This window comes from Lonchura striata, chromosome 6 (genome assembly GCF_050655825.1).
Source record: "Lonchura striata isolate lonStrDom1 chromosome 6, ASM5065582v1, whole genome shotgun sequence".
NCBI classification, from domain to species: Eukaryota; Metazoa; Chordata; class Aves; order Passeriformes; family Estrildidae; genus Lonchura; species Lonchura striata.
Window position 1 is genome coordinate 20,652,015 of NC_140708.1, and position 15,331 is coordinate 20,667,345.

Genomic DNA, 15,331 nt, shown 5'->3' on the forward strand with positions numbered 1-15,331 from the left:
GCAGGTAGCTATAAGACTGGGCAGAGGAATCCCCTTTCTTTTCCTTCGTCAGTAAAAGTGCTTTCATAATATGAAGGTCCAGTTGCTGCTGTTTCTTGTATAATGTGCAAAGCACAGCAGTATGTGGGCAGCAAACTAATGCAAAGTGTTCTGTCTAGTGTTTCATTGTTCTTTCTGCCTGAGGCTTTGCAACCTTGGTCTTTTTTATTTAAAATCTTTAAACAATGGATTATCTGTTTTCTCAGGCTTTGGAGGATTTGATGTAGCAGTCACCCTTAGGCATTTGGCTCAAGATTACAGCAATAAATACATTCATCAGAGCCCCCTGGCCCTTCCAAGAGCCAGGCAGTCATAAGATTATCTCTACCATATTCATCTACTTCTAACTCCAGTGAAGTGTTGTCACTCTGTTAAGAACTCGAGTTAAGCCCCGTTCTTCCTGAGCATTTGCACTCAGATGGTTTGTAGGAAAAGGGGGGGGCTGTGTTTGGTGAGGTTGAGATCACCTGCAGTAGGCAGACTTCATTCTTGCTGCAATGTTGGCTTTTACACCATTACCAATTTGTACTTTCCAGGAGATCAGAAACCTTTTTGGAAAGCCAGCTTTGTTTCTTTTCCCCCAAGGTCCAGAAGTCTGAAAATTTCATGTGGCTTTAAAATTTTGACATTGGAATGTAATTTTAATCAGTATTGACATTTCTGATCTTTGTGTGCCAGCTGCTATTTTTCTGAATGGTTCTGGGACTGGAGGGCCCTGTGCCAGAGATTACAAACCAGTTGCCACCCAGTTGTGATATCTGACGTGGCAGTTTCTGTAAGAGTGCTTCCTGATTGCACTGTTTAAAGAGTTGTCTGTGATGTTTTTCTTCTGTTACTATAAGATCTAAGGTGGTTTACAGATATTGGACATTCTGCTGTGTTGCTTTGGAGAAAGATGTCAGCTGTCAGAAGGAGACCCAAAAGTCAGTTTCAGTAAAAAGCTGCATTTTCTAAAGGAGTTTATTTCTGGGTAGAAGAGCTGTTTGTTGTGTGACTTTGCATGGGCAGTGCTTTGCACAGTGGGGCTTACCCCTTTTAAAGAGAATCTTTATCTCAGGAAAGTTCATTTCATAGAGAGATCTGTGATGTCTGTAAATCTGTGAAGATTCTGCTCTTAGCAGCTTCTGTTGATTTTCACCAAGTGCTATATCCCGGCCTTCTGAGCTGCTATCACACCATATCACGTTGCTCATCACAATTAAATAACTTGTGCTGGTTGGCCACTGGCTTTCAACTGGCTCTCAAAGGACTCTCCCAACACAGGTGTGCAAATTGGAAAAAGAGAAAATGAGATTCTCTTTGGCTTTTGTAGTTTGTTTTATTTCTTCTTTCCAACAAGAAAGTAATGACAAATATTTATTCTATTACATGGTGTGTTTTCAAAGTGTGTAACACACATTAACTCTGCCTTGGAAAACTTCCAGCTTACTTTTCAGCAACAGGTAACAGTATTTAAAATGTTCGTAAGTAGAGTGAGTCAGCTTCGGCCTTGGTCACATAATTTTTTATCAGAAGATGGTGGAATCATGGAGTCTTTTTTGGGGGCTGGTACATGCAATGTTTGCAACATTCCTTTACTGTAGTTTTAGTCTTTACCACCATTCCTTAATTTGCTTTCCAGGGAAAAAGTAGTCTCACTTTTTTTTATTTTAGTAGATGGATAAGAATTGGTAACTTAACTGAGCAGTGTAACAGGTTTGTCTTTGCTCTAGAGAATCTTGGTAGGGAGGCTGGGGTCTTTTTTTAATATAGATAGTGAATATGAACTATAGCAAACATCAATATCTGTTACTGTGGTTCTGACTATCAAAAAGAATAGAAGTATATATACAAAATAGATGTAATATATGGTTACCAATATTAGCATTATACATAGAATACTCTTTTGTGTTCTCATGAGAATTAACTTGGAGATGCAATGTCAAGAGAATCGCTATATCTTTAGCATGCTTAAGACTTTGTAGGGCTGGTTAGACATGCTAAAGATGCCTGCACCACTGGACATGTGTGAGCCTGGGCCTGAGCCTGTTGTTTCCCCTGGATTGCTGATCCATGCCTGTTGGATATGGTTAGCACTGATTCTACCATCTATATGTGCTTTATTGTAATTACTGTAAGGAAGAAAGCATGCTACAGATTGAGGGTTATTTTCCATTTTCTGGTATTAATTGACCTTTTGGAATCCAACAGTGTGAGTAAGCTTTATTTATGTATTACTTTTTGCTGGTGTTTAAGAGTGGTATGTGCTGTTACAGCTTTGAATACCCAATCTTGGGAGCTGAGCTTGCTAAGACTTTTTTTCTCTGTCTTTGGGGAATAATGAGTTGGGGGGAAAAAAAAATTGTACCTTGAATTTCTTCCTCTGTTTTATCCTTTGGTCTTCTCTTCTGTGACAGCAGCATTAGTGTTTTGGTCTAAATGATAGAGAGGCTTTGCTAGCATATGTGGAGAAAAATAAACTAAGAAGTTTTAGGAAGTGGAGAGGTTGAGGGTGGGTGATTCTGTGAAGCACTTAATATAGAGCTATGAGTGAGCAATTTCCTTTTGCAGTCATTTTGTCCAGCTGTGGTATTTTCTTCTACCTTATCAAGCCAGCCTCTTTTTCTGTGCTGTTTCTTTAGGGAAACATGTCTGCAAGAATAACATGGAGTGGCACAGGTGGTTTCTTTAGGCTGTGGAATTCAGAGCCAGGTGACAGGCAAGAATCCACAGTGGGAGAGCAGATCCCAGAGATGGTAGGATAAGTGATGGTCAGATCCCTCTCCTAATCCATCTCCATTTCCTAGCAGCCCATATCTCTGAGCACCTTGTATTTGTATTGCCTGTGAAGAAGTGTGCAGCTCCAAAATATATTCTAACATAACAACTAACATGCAAAGTCTTTAGACAAAACAAGTTATTGTGAGTGAATGAGAGGATTTAGACTCAAGACTGGAGCAGTTTGGAGAGGTATGGCTCTCTTTGTCCTAGGGCCAAATGATCAGAAAGCCATTTCACTAGTTACACTGCTTAAAGTTTCCTTTGGTAACTTTGTTGAAATTGTTTATTTGGAGTAGTCAGTTTATAGATTGAACAAGAAATATAGGAGGCAGCCAACACTGGTGTTACTGCGGCTGGTATGGGTAATTCTGAGGGTTTCTGTGTGTTCATTTCTGAGGGCTGGTTGTGAGCCATCTACCCTTAGGGATGGAAGGAGGGCTGGTGGTGGAGTGGCCACTAGATCTCCCAGAGCAGAAAGTTGGGGCAGGATATGGTCACAGACTGCTGATGGATGTAAGAAAACAAACAGCAAGTTAGTTGCCTTCCTCTACCTTTTCAGCAACACTCAAAATGAAAAAGTTGCTGCCTGCACTTTCCTATATTAAAAGACAAACTCGGTGTGCAAGGTGTTGAGGATTGGAAGAGAAACTTAGGCAAAAGAGGGAAAATAAATGCCAGAAGTCCTTTTTAAAAGGAGGTCTTTACTTGTGACTGACCTTTTCATTTTGCACACACTCAGAATGTTTTGCGCATGCTCAGAATGCTTTGTCAAATTCAGGTGTTTTGAAGTCCTAGGTAGTTTGTCTGTGCTAGAAGTAATTATTTGGGATCAAATGAAAAATGACGTTTGCTTAAGGACTTTTTGTGGAGTGCTCTTGCATTTTATTTCATCTGCATAACATACATAGGTGGAAGGTGCCCATGGTATCTACAATGACCTGCTCCTTGACTCCTTAATTTGCAAGGAAGTATTTTTATTTATTTGTCAGTACTATTTCAAGGAAAGATAAAACCAGGTGAATTCAGTAGAGCACAGATTACTCTGGTAATAGCTAAACTGAATTTCCCATGATGGAAAGAGAGAAACAGGAGCTTATCTACACAACAGATTTCTGTCCTTTCAGTGTTTGTGGGTAGATTATATATTGTTGTTTGTTTTTTCACAAGACTTGCTAAAATGATGGTTCTCCAAGTAGGTGTGTCTGAATTGTGTCACAGATTCACTGGAAGCATGCATGTGTACAGTGAAAGGAATAACAGTAGATACAGTGTCTGTGTCTTCTGCATCAGACAGGGAAGAGTCAAGCATCTTCACTTACAGCCTTTGTTGACAAGGAGGAACTCAGTGAATATCCATCATATTTAACTTCTTAGCATTAGATAAATGTGCCAGAAATGCTGTTTCGCTGACATTTTGTTGTATGAGCACTTTGAATGTCTCTGGCTCATCCAGACCAAACACTCTGTCATAACCTTTCTCTTAAGTGCAAAGAGACCTTTTTTTGTATATCTAAAAAGCACTATGTTATCTCTACTTGGTTATTGCCAGCATCAAATGACTTGAAACCATTGCATAAGCTTTTGTCATTTCAGAATTAGTGGTGATCTCATCATTAGGCCTATCAGATACGTCCTTTAATATTTTGAAAACTGTCGAGTCATCTGGAATTGTTCTTCTAATAAATGGAAAGATTATTTGATTCAAGTAAAAACCTGATGGCTAACATCAGGGAGGTAATATTAGATCTCTTTAGGAGTAGTTAGATATCCATCCATGTTTCTGAATTGTCAATACAAGAAAAGCTGAAATCAAGTAAAAGTACCCTTGAAGATGGATAGCAAGATATTTAATCTATTTCAGGGACACCATTAATTGCAAGAGATGAATTAATGGCTATATGAGGCTTTTTAATGGGGGAGAGGGTCACACAGTTCCTGTCCAGGTTTTCAGATGATGGAGAGGAAGCCAACCAGCACACTGATCAGGTTTGGCTTTTGCTGCTCTAAGTAGTTCTGGCCAGATCAGGACAGAAGATTCAGTTCATTACAGTGAAAAGTATAAGAAAATGCCTTACTTAGCTGTTCTAACAGTTTGTGGTGGAATAGAGATCAAATTACTGTATTGGAATCTCAAGTGGGTTGTTCATAGTATTTCTTTCTTTCTGTCACTTAATTGAGTAATCACAATTTTTATGTGTTGTTTGGCGGTTTTTTGTATGTGCTACCTCCGATTTTTAGAAAGCAGCATCATGAGGACACCAGCTGCTTCAAACTTGCCATTCTGCAGGTAGGAGTCATATATAAAGGCAAGTTCAAAAGAGCAGCACTCCAGTGAATGGCTAATTCATACAGCTGTTCCAGCCATCAAGGGAGGCATCAATCTTTTCTGGTACACCACAGCTGTGCTGACATGCTCAGAATGCTTTGTATTTATCATCATTCCTTGTGATGATGGTGTTGCTGGTCCTGTTGTACCTGGGCTTTGGGTGTTGAGCTGTGAGGAAGGTGCTCTGAGCTCTGCCCTTCAAGCCTTAGTGCAGGGGCACATAAAGGGTAATCCTGCTGTTGAGAAATACAGGCAGAGAACGTGCAGTGCATGCATTGTCAGTATCTTTTATACTGATTGCAGCATCTTTATTAATTACTGTTATTTCAGAGTAATTTCTATCTGTGAATTTGCTTCTCTTTAAAAAATATCTTTTACAAGGCATATTGAGAATTTTTTGTTTGAAGTAGTAGATCAGTTAGAGATACCTTGCTGTCATCAGAAAGGGAGACTGTCAATTATACTCGGAAATGACAAATTCATTTCTGACCAAAGAAAATATATTCCACTCAGTACACAAATTAGTGTGTGAAATGTATTGCTACAGTACATCATTGAGGTTAAAAATGTGTAGGGTCAAAAGTAATCTGATATTTATGTGTCAGTTATATAGACAAATCCTGCAAATGAAAATATTTCTTAAGGTCTTCTGGACAGCTTCCTTGAGCTCAAGATCTCCATAAGTCTAAACAATAATGACTACTTTTCCTTATTCCTATTTTGTAAATTTGTCTTCAAGGCTTTCTTCTGCTAGTCTTTGAAATACCTGGAGCTGGACAGTACAGGTTGTAGGAACTGATTTGAATGAGTTTTAGGCCAAATTCAGAATGAGTTTATGTCCTGTATTTTGGAAGTGTTTTAAATAGCTATGATTCTTTTCAGATCACAGAGCAATTACAAATATCCCATTTAAAACAAGGTGTTAAATTCAGATTATTACACTGGTGATAAAGTATTTGGTAGAAATGTTTCTGCATTGCAGATTAACACTAAAAATAAATGCAGAGTTTTGACAGGATTGAGAAAAAATGTAGTTCACGGGGATGTGGTTTTCCTTTTTTTGTGATATGCTCAAGAATTATAACATAGAGTGCAACTATAACAGAGAGTAGACCTAGTTGTTATTTGGATGGAACAGGCAATGGCACATCTTCAACTTATTCTCCCACCATTTTCAATTTAAATCAAGTCCAGTGTTAGCTCATTTTACACAGAAGTCTATGTGCTGTTGTGTTTGTCTAAACCTTTGTCCTTGTTGAGAAACTGAGGAAAGGTTACAGGCCTGTGCCAGTGCTCAACCCTTGCTCCACAGGAGTGTGACTTGTAAGTGGGCAGTTTCTGTGCTGATCACAAACATGAAAGTATTTCCAAAGCTGTTGCTACCTCTCCTAAATGATTAGGCCTCTCTTTGTTTGTTTGTGTTTTTTTTTTTTTTTTGGGGGGGGGTGTGAAAAGGTAATATTCAGATCCCTACTGGTTTGTTAGTCACAGTTTAAAAAAAATCAGTGGTTTTGTGTATTTGGAAAGTACAGTTTATGAACAGAAGGTCACATCTGTAGTTGAAGGTCAAATTACTGGTACTGTGTATGGGAGTTGCTGTTTGCTGTCCATTCAATCATCAAGTGCCAATAATCAAGAATTAATGACACCAGCGTACCACCGTTAGAACATGTTATCTTTTGGCTATATAAAAACAGGAAGATGTTGCTTCTATTGTCAGCAATAGAAGATCTGAAAATAAGCTGTTTAAAACAATACATGCATTAGAGTTTGGGCATCTTTTTGCATTGTCTAGCTTATGCTTTTTCACCTTTATGCTGGAGTTTCTTGGCTTGAGCTCTGTGCCCTTTTTTATTGTGATGTCAGATACTAGCCTCTCTGACAGGCATGACTGACCTGATGTGCTATCACAGTTTATAATAGCCCTGGAAAATTAGGGCATATTCCCAGTAAGGGCTGAGCTCTGTATGCTGGAATTGCAGCACACCTTACTAGGACTTGGTAAGGTGTGCTGCTGCCAGAACTGAGGTGTGTTGGGAAGGGTTCATGGTCTCAGCCTTGGAATAGTAGGTAAGGGAATGGGAAAGCATAAAATGGGATGAGTGCATTTTAACTGATGTTTTCTAGTTTTTCGTTTTCCTTACTTAAAAATTCATTCTGTGTGTGTTGATTAGTTTAGATTCTTTCCTTGACTTTTATTATTTCAAAGTCCTAGTGGTTTGACATGTTAAAAAATTTTTGTATATAGACTGCTGGAAGTACACGGTGCAAACAGGGAAAAGAGAAGACTTTTTGTAGAAGGGTCCAAACAAAATACATTTAGATGTCAAAGGCACCTTTGTGTAACAGCTATTACTTAAGAATGATGTTTTTTGTTACAATCTACTGGAGAGAAACTAATGCTATTGAGGAGTTACTATTTTGTATATACATGTGATATTTTATTCTCCTCTTTTAGCATATTCTGCACAGTGCTTTATTGCCATCTATGTCTTCTTGTCCCACTATTTTCATTCATATCCTGTTTGGCATTCTCAGTGCCGAAGTCAAAATATATACTGCTAAAACTAGAGATTATCTTGTTTTATTTTATCTTGGAGAATAAATTTGTGGTTGGAATTCTTTTCATCCAAGCTTGAAATTCTTTCTGCTTTGCTGCAATTTCTTGGATACCACAGTTGAAAGGCTATTGGCCATGTATTAGTGCATATGTGGCTGGAAAGGATATGTGGAAGTGAAAGTCAAAAGCTGATATTTTATTTCCTTCTGTTTTTTAAGGCAGAAACCAAATATAGTGCATGTTAAACAGATGGCTATGCTGTCACATAATAAATATTTAAAGAAAATAAAATTATGTCCTGCCTGCTCGCTGACGACAGTTCCAGCCCCCATAGTAACAGCAGTAATAATAATGGGAGGATTTACAGTGTATTTATTTTTTAATTCTCAAAGTGAGCTACCTAGTAAGGTCATTTAAGGAGATGTTTTTTAATGTGGGAAAGATAAGTGATGTACTTGAGGTCATCCAACATGTCAGAGAGTCTCTTGAAAGAGCATGCAGTGTCCCCTTGACTTGCAGACAGTATGTTTCCATTTTAAACCATGCTGAATTTCAGATACTCGAGTACTTGCTACAGAACTTTGGGTTTTGATGTGGTTTTTTTCCTTAATTCCAACCTAATTGTTCATAAATGTTAAGTTGGCAAGCGGAGATAAAACCTGGCTTGCATTCCTGTCCAATATACTTGAGAAAAAAATCCCTGCACTGTGGGTCCTCCCGAGAGTTTTGTTGTGAAGAGACAGTGGTGGATGCCAGAGAGATGACGAAGACTTAGCTGAAATGAGGGGTTTTATTTATACAGCTGAGTTTCATCTTGTGGTATTAATAGCATACAGGCATTTCTTTTGGAGAGAGGGGATGGATACTGTATTTAGCAGAGGTCGGTGTGCTACTCTTTCTGCCATGAGCCGGAAAATCCCATTGCCTTTAACTGTGGCATGCATTACCTATCTTTATTGGGAGGAGTCCTCTGTAAATCATTCTGATGCTGCAAGTTTGAAAGCTCTGTAAAAGATACAGGATGAGGACAAGAACTGTAATTCTCTCACTTAAAGGTGAGAAAGCTGGACAGCAGATCATGTTCATGGCAGCAACAAAGTTCATCTGGCTCATGGTCCTCCTTTTCCTTAGGATTCTGCAGATGTACTGGAGAGCAGGTTGAGGAGTTCATGAATTGTCTCAATTACCTATTTCTTGCTAACTTTTACTGATACTTTTCCATCCTCTGCAAGTAATTATACCACATAATAGAAGTGGAACTGCTTATCACATGATAATTCATATGATGAGAGTAGTTTGCTGCTGTGTTGCAGCAGAGTGTATTATCTGGGGGGTGAGTAGGTTGGTTTTTGGATTTGAGGGCAAGTTTTTTCTAGTTGGTGGGGAAATGAGGCTTGGAATTCTTCATTGCCTCTGTAAAAATTTGTCATCTGCCCCAGATATATTAATAGTATCATGATCTCTTACATGCATGGTTGGTCCTGTTGCCTGGATACAAACATAAAGTGATTAGGAAGATATCATTAATATAAAGTGAACAAAATAGGTCATAGAACTACCCAGTTACATGTTTTTCCTATGTGCCCACCATGCATATTGGTACTTGATTCTTTTGCTTGCTTGTTGCAGATTGTGCTTTGCTCTAAGGCTGCATTAGGCTTTTCACTAAGCTGCAGGCGTGATCTGTGTGATATTTTCTGCCAGCCCTTTCTCTGTGGGTTCTTCCCTGTTCTTTGAAATATACCCTTATCAGTTTTTCTCACATAATTTTTACCCTTTTGTGGTCTGTTACCTTTGTGTGTCTGATCAAATGCTATTGTATCTTCTGAATTTTTTTCAGAATGTAATTGTATTTTTAGTTTCTGCATACTGCATTACTCTTCTTGGTAATTACATGCACTGTGTCACATAACGGAGTATTAAAAATGCTACAAAAGTCCCTTGTTTTTTAACATCTCCCTAGGGTTTTGTGATGGATTTGGTAAGGCTCTGGGGAGATGTCCCTTTCTAATCTAGCTTCTGGTTTAGCTCTTTGCTTTTCCATCATTTCCTGCAGCATTTCTGATTTTCTTCATAAAAACATATACTTATTTCTGATTCACTCTTAGCTGTTACTGCAAGTTTTTTTCAAGTGTAGATGAAAATGCCTCTGGCTGGCTTGCTTTTTTTTCAGTTACTCCTTTATTTCTTTAAGTCTGCACTCTAACTTAAGGTGTGATTTTTCTCTTTCCAGGTGTTCTAGTGTAGCAATCCATCATACTGTAGTTTTAAGAGTGAAGAAACTAAAACAATTTTTTACTTCTCCTGATTTAACAACCAGCTGCTGGAGGTGGACTGTAGTGACAGAGTTTCTTCTTTCCTTCAGTTGTGAGAAGAGCTCTTTGCTTAAACCCTGCTGATGTAGGCCTTTAGCATGAACCGGTCTGAGTTTAGGAGAAGAGGGAAGAATGAAAATAGTGATGTTGGCTTCCTGGATGGTAATGCAGGATGGTAAAGAAAGAAAATATTTCTGCTTCCTTTTGGAGAATCATTGCATGTTGTTCGACCACCACTGTTTCTGTGAACGAGCGTTAGGCACCCACATTGTGCGTGTGTGGTGTTTGGTGATAAGGGAGAGGAGTGGAGGATTGTTTTGTGGTTAATGGGCTTGTAACTGTGATTAGAAAATTTGATCTAGGCCTCTTGCTCTGCTTTTCATGTGAACTTTGGTAGTTCACATCATTGTTGTCTCAGTTCTGTTTGTTTAAAATTTGGATAATACTTATGTTCTGCTTGTGTGCTGTATCTATTTCTTTTGAAAAAGATGTGGGGCAGCATCTGTCTTTTGTTAGGCATACAGAAATCTGATTGCATATACAGATATTGTTAGAATATGTTTGGTTGGAAGACACCTTACTAGCCCTCCTGCCATGACCGGGGACCTTTCCACTAGCCCAGGCTGCTCAAAGCCATCCAACCTGACTTGAACACTTCCAGGATGGGGCATCTGCAGCTTCTCTGGATGATGTATTGCTGTTTCCCACCACTCTCATAGTAATCTTTCTTCCTAAATGAAACCTGCCCTCTTTCAGTGTAAAGCCATTCCTCCAAGTCCTATTACTACACACCCGTGTAAAAAGGGCATCTGTGTGTTTGAGTAGATACATAATATGCAATGAACCTAACCTTGGCTGAAGCCTTTTGGTGTGTGCTGTAATGTAAATAGAAGTGAGAATATAGTTGAAACAAATGATACAAAGTTTTCACAACAATTTGGTCACAAAATGCTGTTTTCTGTTTTTTACAGTAGGTGACATTTTGAAGTCATAATTACTGTGTGATGGCTTTCAGGTGTCATATATCCATGGACAAATACATTACAGAAAGATTGCTGACATTTCATTAGTTTGTGTCTTTGATATCATTGTTGTTTTATTTTAACAGTCAGTCTCCTTTCTGGCTTACTTTGAGGCATAGAATGCACTGATGAGAAATAAAAAAGGAGAAGAGAATTCTGTATCCAGTCATAGAAGTGATATGTGTAGTTCAGTGTTTTGTTCTTAGTACCTAATCTGTTGTTTTGGAGGAAGTGATAGAATCTTTATTTTTTGTATTATGGAAAATTGATCAGTGGAGGAAACTGACCTGGATTGCTCCAGTCTGAACTCGGATCATGTAGGACTGTTGTAGTCTTTCTCTTTACTGTGTTCTGGAACAATGGACTGCTGCAGATATTTTTGCACACCATATTTGAGGAAAGATGAGGGCCAGCTGAAAGTAGCTCAGGAGAAAGCAATAGCAAAAAAACCATGACCTACCAGGAAAGAATGGAACACTCAGAATTTTTCAGGCTGGAAGAGTTACAATAATGTAAAAATTTTAAAGTGTGCTGCAAAGAGAAAAAAAAAATTCTCTCCTATGTTCACACAGCCCAGAAGTCAAGGGTGTAAATTGTACAATTAGAATTCAGGAAAAGCTTTCCTACAGTGCCAGCAGTTGAGCAGTAGACTGGATTGCCTAGAAACCAGGCATACTCTGTCCTGGAGGATATTAGCAGAGATAACAGGCAAATGTGGAAATGTCTCTGATTCTAGGCCTGTTGTGATTTCAAGAGTACTGAAATGGTTTCTATGGAGTTTCCCTTCAATTTTAGGTGTATTCTTTGCCCTGATCATTTTCATAGAAAAATCCTCAAGAAAATTCATTCTGCTAAATATTGCTTTAGTCAAGCTGGACTTTAATACATTAAAGGTGAGGGTATAGGTTTAGAAAGTGTATGCTAGAAAATACTAATATATATAACAGGGTTTTTTTTCCTAAACATATTTTTTACTTTTTTTACATGATCACATGACTGTTTTCACTTTCTTAGAGGGTAACAGCAGGAAATTTATAGCTCATAATTAAAAACCTCTCTTTCTGGTGTTTATTTCTTTCTCATTTTCTTTGTTGCTATGGTCCCAGACTGCCCAAGAGTTCCCTCTGTTAGAATTTCCTTAAATAATACACATTATTCTGTGTATTCAAGCTGCCTCACTCAAGGTTGTGTCCAGAGGACATGTTATTTGTTTTTGCTTTCTTTTGCAATTATTTAATAACAACCTGAAAAAAATAGGCACTGATCTTTGAGAACTCCACAAATACCCTTCTTCCATGGTCAAAACTGATCAGTGATTCTTGTTTTGTTTCTTTTTGCCAGTTTCCTGCTTGTGACAGTACTTTGTTCTTCTTGCCTGCACACTGATTTGAGAAGCCCTTTGTGAAGGACTTGACCAAATCTTTTGAGAAAGTTCCAATAAACAATGTGTTTTTGTATTCCTTTGCTCCATCAAGTTTTTTTCCTAATCCTTGAAAGAATTCAACTCCTTAACAGATCTACCTTGTGTTCAATTCATCTTGTCCCCTCAACTATGCAGAAATTGTCTGTGTTTGTTCACGTGGTCTTAAGGATTCTCCTTCTCTTTCTGAGAAGTCTTTGGGTTTTTGCAGACTTCCAGGATGTCAGGCTTACATTCTGATGCTGAGGTGATGCTCACAAGTGGGAACTCGGTACAGGACCCGCTGGACATTTTCCATGGTGTAAGTTCTCACACAGTCCCACTCTCCTGTCCCTGTGTAATCTGTGCAGAGTGCCATTACAAGTTTTGTGCAGATGCACAATGCACTGAATCTAAAATAGAAAAATAACCTGGCTCACCACAGGGCAGTGGTGACACGACAAAGGCAACGTTCAGCTGGTTAATGTGTGGGTAAAGAAAGGGAGACAGCTGCTGCCTTCTAACAGCTCTGCTGGCATAACTGTGTCTTGTAACCAGCTTAAGAGACATCAGATTGTGTTTTGGTCTTTTGCATTAGATAATTTAGGCCGAGAGTAGAAAATTCTCAACAGGAAGTCACAGAAATGTAGAAGTGGTAGTGCTGAAAAATACTCTAGCCATATGGAGTCCTTGTATTGTTGCATCTTACTGAAAAATGTATGGTTTTATACCTTCATTAGAGGCCGGGGTCTTTCTAAACTTTTAAGGTGCCAGATGGTAGAAGTGAATTAACTATGAAGACCCTAACAGAGGAACTAGAGATAGTAGAAATAATTTGAGAATATCAAAATAAAGTACTTCCCACTTGTGGGGAGGCACTGGGAAGAATTCAGTCAAAAAGATTTAACAAGAAATGTGTTTGTGTGTGCTTCAGGGAAGGAGTGAAACTGGAAAACCACTAGTTTTTCAAGCACCAGAAACATTTGGAGTGAATAGCTGCGTAGCAGATAAATCAGTTTACAGATGTGTCATGGTAGCAAGTGGTAAATTAATACAGTTTTGAGTTACGAAAATTAAAGAGAAGTTCCTTCTTGAACTGAGAGAGTTAACTTGCAAATTGTACCAGGCCCAAACTTCTTGTTTTCAGATAGATATAAATGAACTGAAGAGATTGGAGGGACAAATGGCAAAGGAGTAGAGACCAAGGGACCCACAGGCCACACATGCCTTTTTGGGCTATATGATAATTAGAAGTGTAGTTGAGAGATGTGATAAGAGTCTACAAATATTTGAAAGGTGCATACTTGAAAGATAGAGAAACTAATTAAATGAGTAAAGTGAGAAGGAGTGTAATTAGAAACAAGGGAATGAGGTTATAAAATATATTGAAGTATGGAATAGTCTGCCCAAAGGAAAGACTGGAAGAACAAATATATAAAAACAAATATATAATACAGAAGACTGATAGAAATAGGAAATAATCTAACATCAAAGACTCAATTTTCTAATGAAAATATATTAAATAATTTGGAAATCTTTTACCCATTTAATTTATGTTTGCTTTTGAGGTATTAGGAGAAGTTGGCAGACTCTCTTAACTCTCTAATATTGCCTCCCTAATGCTTCCTGCCGATTCAAATACATTATTGCATACCAGTCTTAGGTACTGTCTTTATTCAGGAAAAAAGTGTTTTAAAAAGGAACAGTTGGATAAACAGTATGAAAAGGTATAAGGGGAAAAGAAAGGTAAGTAAGTTTCAGGACTGATTTTTTAAGAATGGTGTGTTGCTACATTCTGCTTAAAAGCTGTAGCTGTAGATAAACTAATACCAGATATAGAGGTCTAGTTGCACTGGTTTGTTCCTGTTTGCATCTAGTGGGGGAAGATTAAGGGAGCTCCCAGACTGTGAATTGCTGTTTGTATTATGTGTGGTCACCTGCACATGATGGGATCGTATGAACAGGACTGAAACATTTTTAATGTAGAGGAAGGCAGCAGAGAATTTTTCATTAATGAAGTAAATGCATCTTAAAATTCCACTTGGAAAGTCAGTTTGACTGCCTTTGATTGGATAGGGAGCAGCCCTCTGTTTGGCTGGTGCCATAGGGTTAACAGTATAATGTAATCAGGTTCACTGCTTCCCTCAGTAACTTCTCTGGGTAGGTGCCAGGTGCCTCCTGGGCTCTGATGTGGTGGAAATGGACAATGAGGAGTCATCACATGGAGCTGTTGCCCCAGACCACAACTTGTGGGAGAAAGGACTTGCCTGTGCTTGGCATTTACTGGGTGATTCCTGTAGGCTGGAAGGCAGCCCTGGAATTAATTTGAGGAGAATATTTAAAGAATTTAGTCTGGGGATGTCCCTTTGCAAAGCAAAAAATGTTGTATCTTTGTTTTCAAACACAACTATGAGACAGCAATTTAAATTGCTCTGTTTAATTTCTATACATGGTCTCTACATATCCCCAAGATCAGCTCAGTTGGTGCTAATCACACCAAGGCTGTGGGTTTGATCCTTCTACGGGCCATTCCCTTAAGAGCCAGACTCAGCCATCCCTGTGGATCTCTTCCAGCTCAGAATATTCTATGATTCTGCTGTTAAGCAGTCTGCACAAGAATTTCAGTTGCTGTTTGAGCTCCTGTGTTGAGGACTTCCTATGGAGGCATGTTTTAAGTTTCTCATTATGAAGAAATGTAGTTACGTGAAATTTAAGGCCAAGTTCTCTGGCAGTTACAGGTGGACTGTTAACTCTTAAAACAAACCAAGGGGTTCTTAGTCTGTTTTTTCTCTTCCTGCTTTTCCTTCTATATACTGGGGGTCGGTTTCTGTGATTGAGAAATACTGCATTTTCTTTCACTTGACATGTTTTTAGGGAGCCACCATAGTGTGTGCACTGTGTTGTTGAATA

At 38.5% G+C, this 15,331-nt stretch overlaps 1 protein-coding gene across 11 annotated transcripts in view; it reads left to right on the forward strand.

Annotated features, from left to right (window-relative positions):
• Positions 1-15,331, forward strand: part of NDST2 (N-deacetylase and N-sulfotransferase 2) — a 128,085-nt gene that overhangs the window by 10,459 nt on the left and 102,295 nt on the right. For 3 of the 11 annotated variants that reach the window (XM_085583593.1, XM_085583587.1, XM_085583596.1), the window contains exon 2: positions 12,654-12,743. The exons of the other annotated variants lie outside the window; for them this stretch is intronic. The gene's annotated coding sequence lies outside the window, so the exon portion shown is untranslated. The remainder of the gene's footprint in view (positions 1-12,653; positions 12,744-15,331) is intronic. 11 annotated transcript variants of the gene reach the window in all.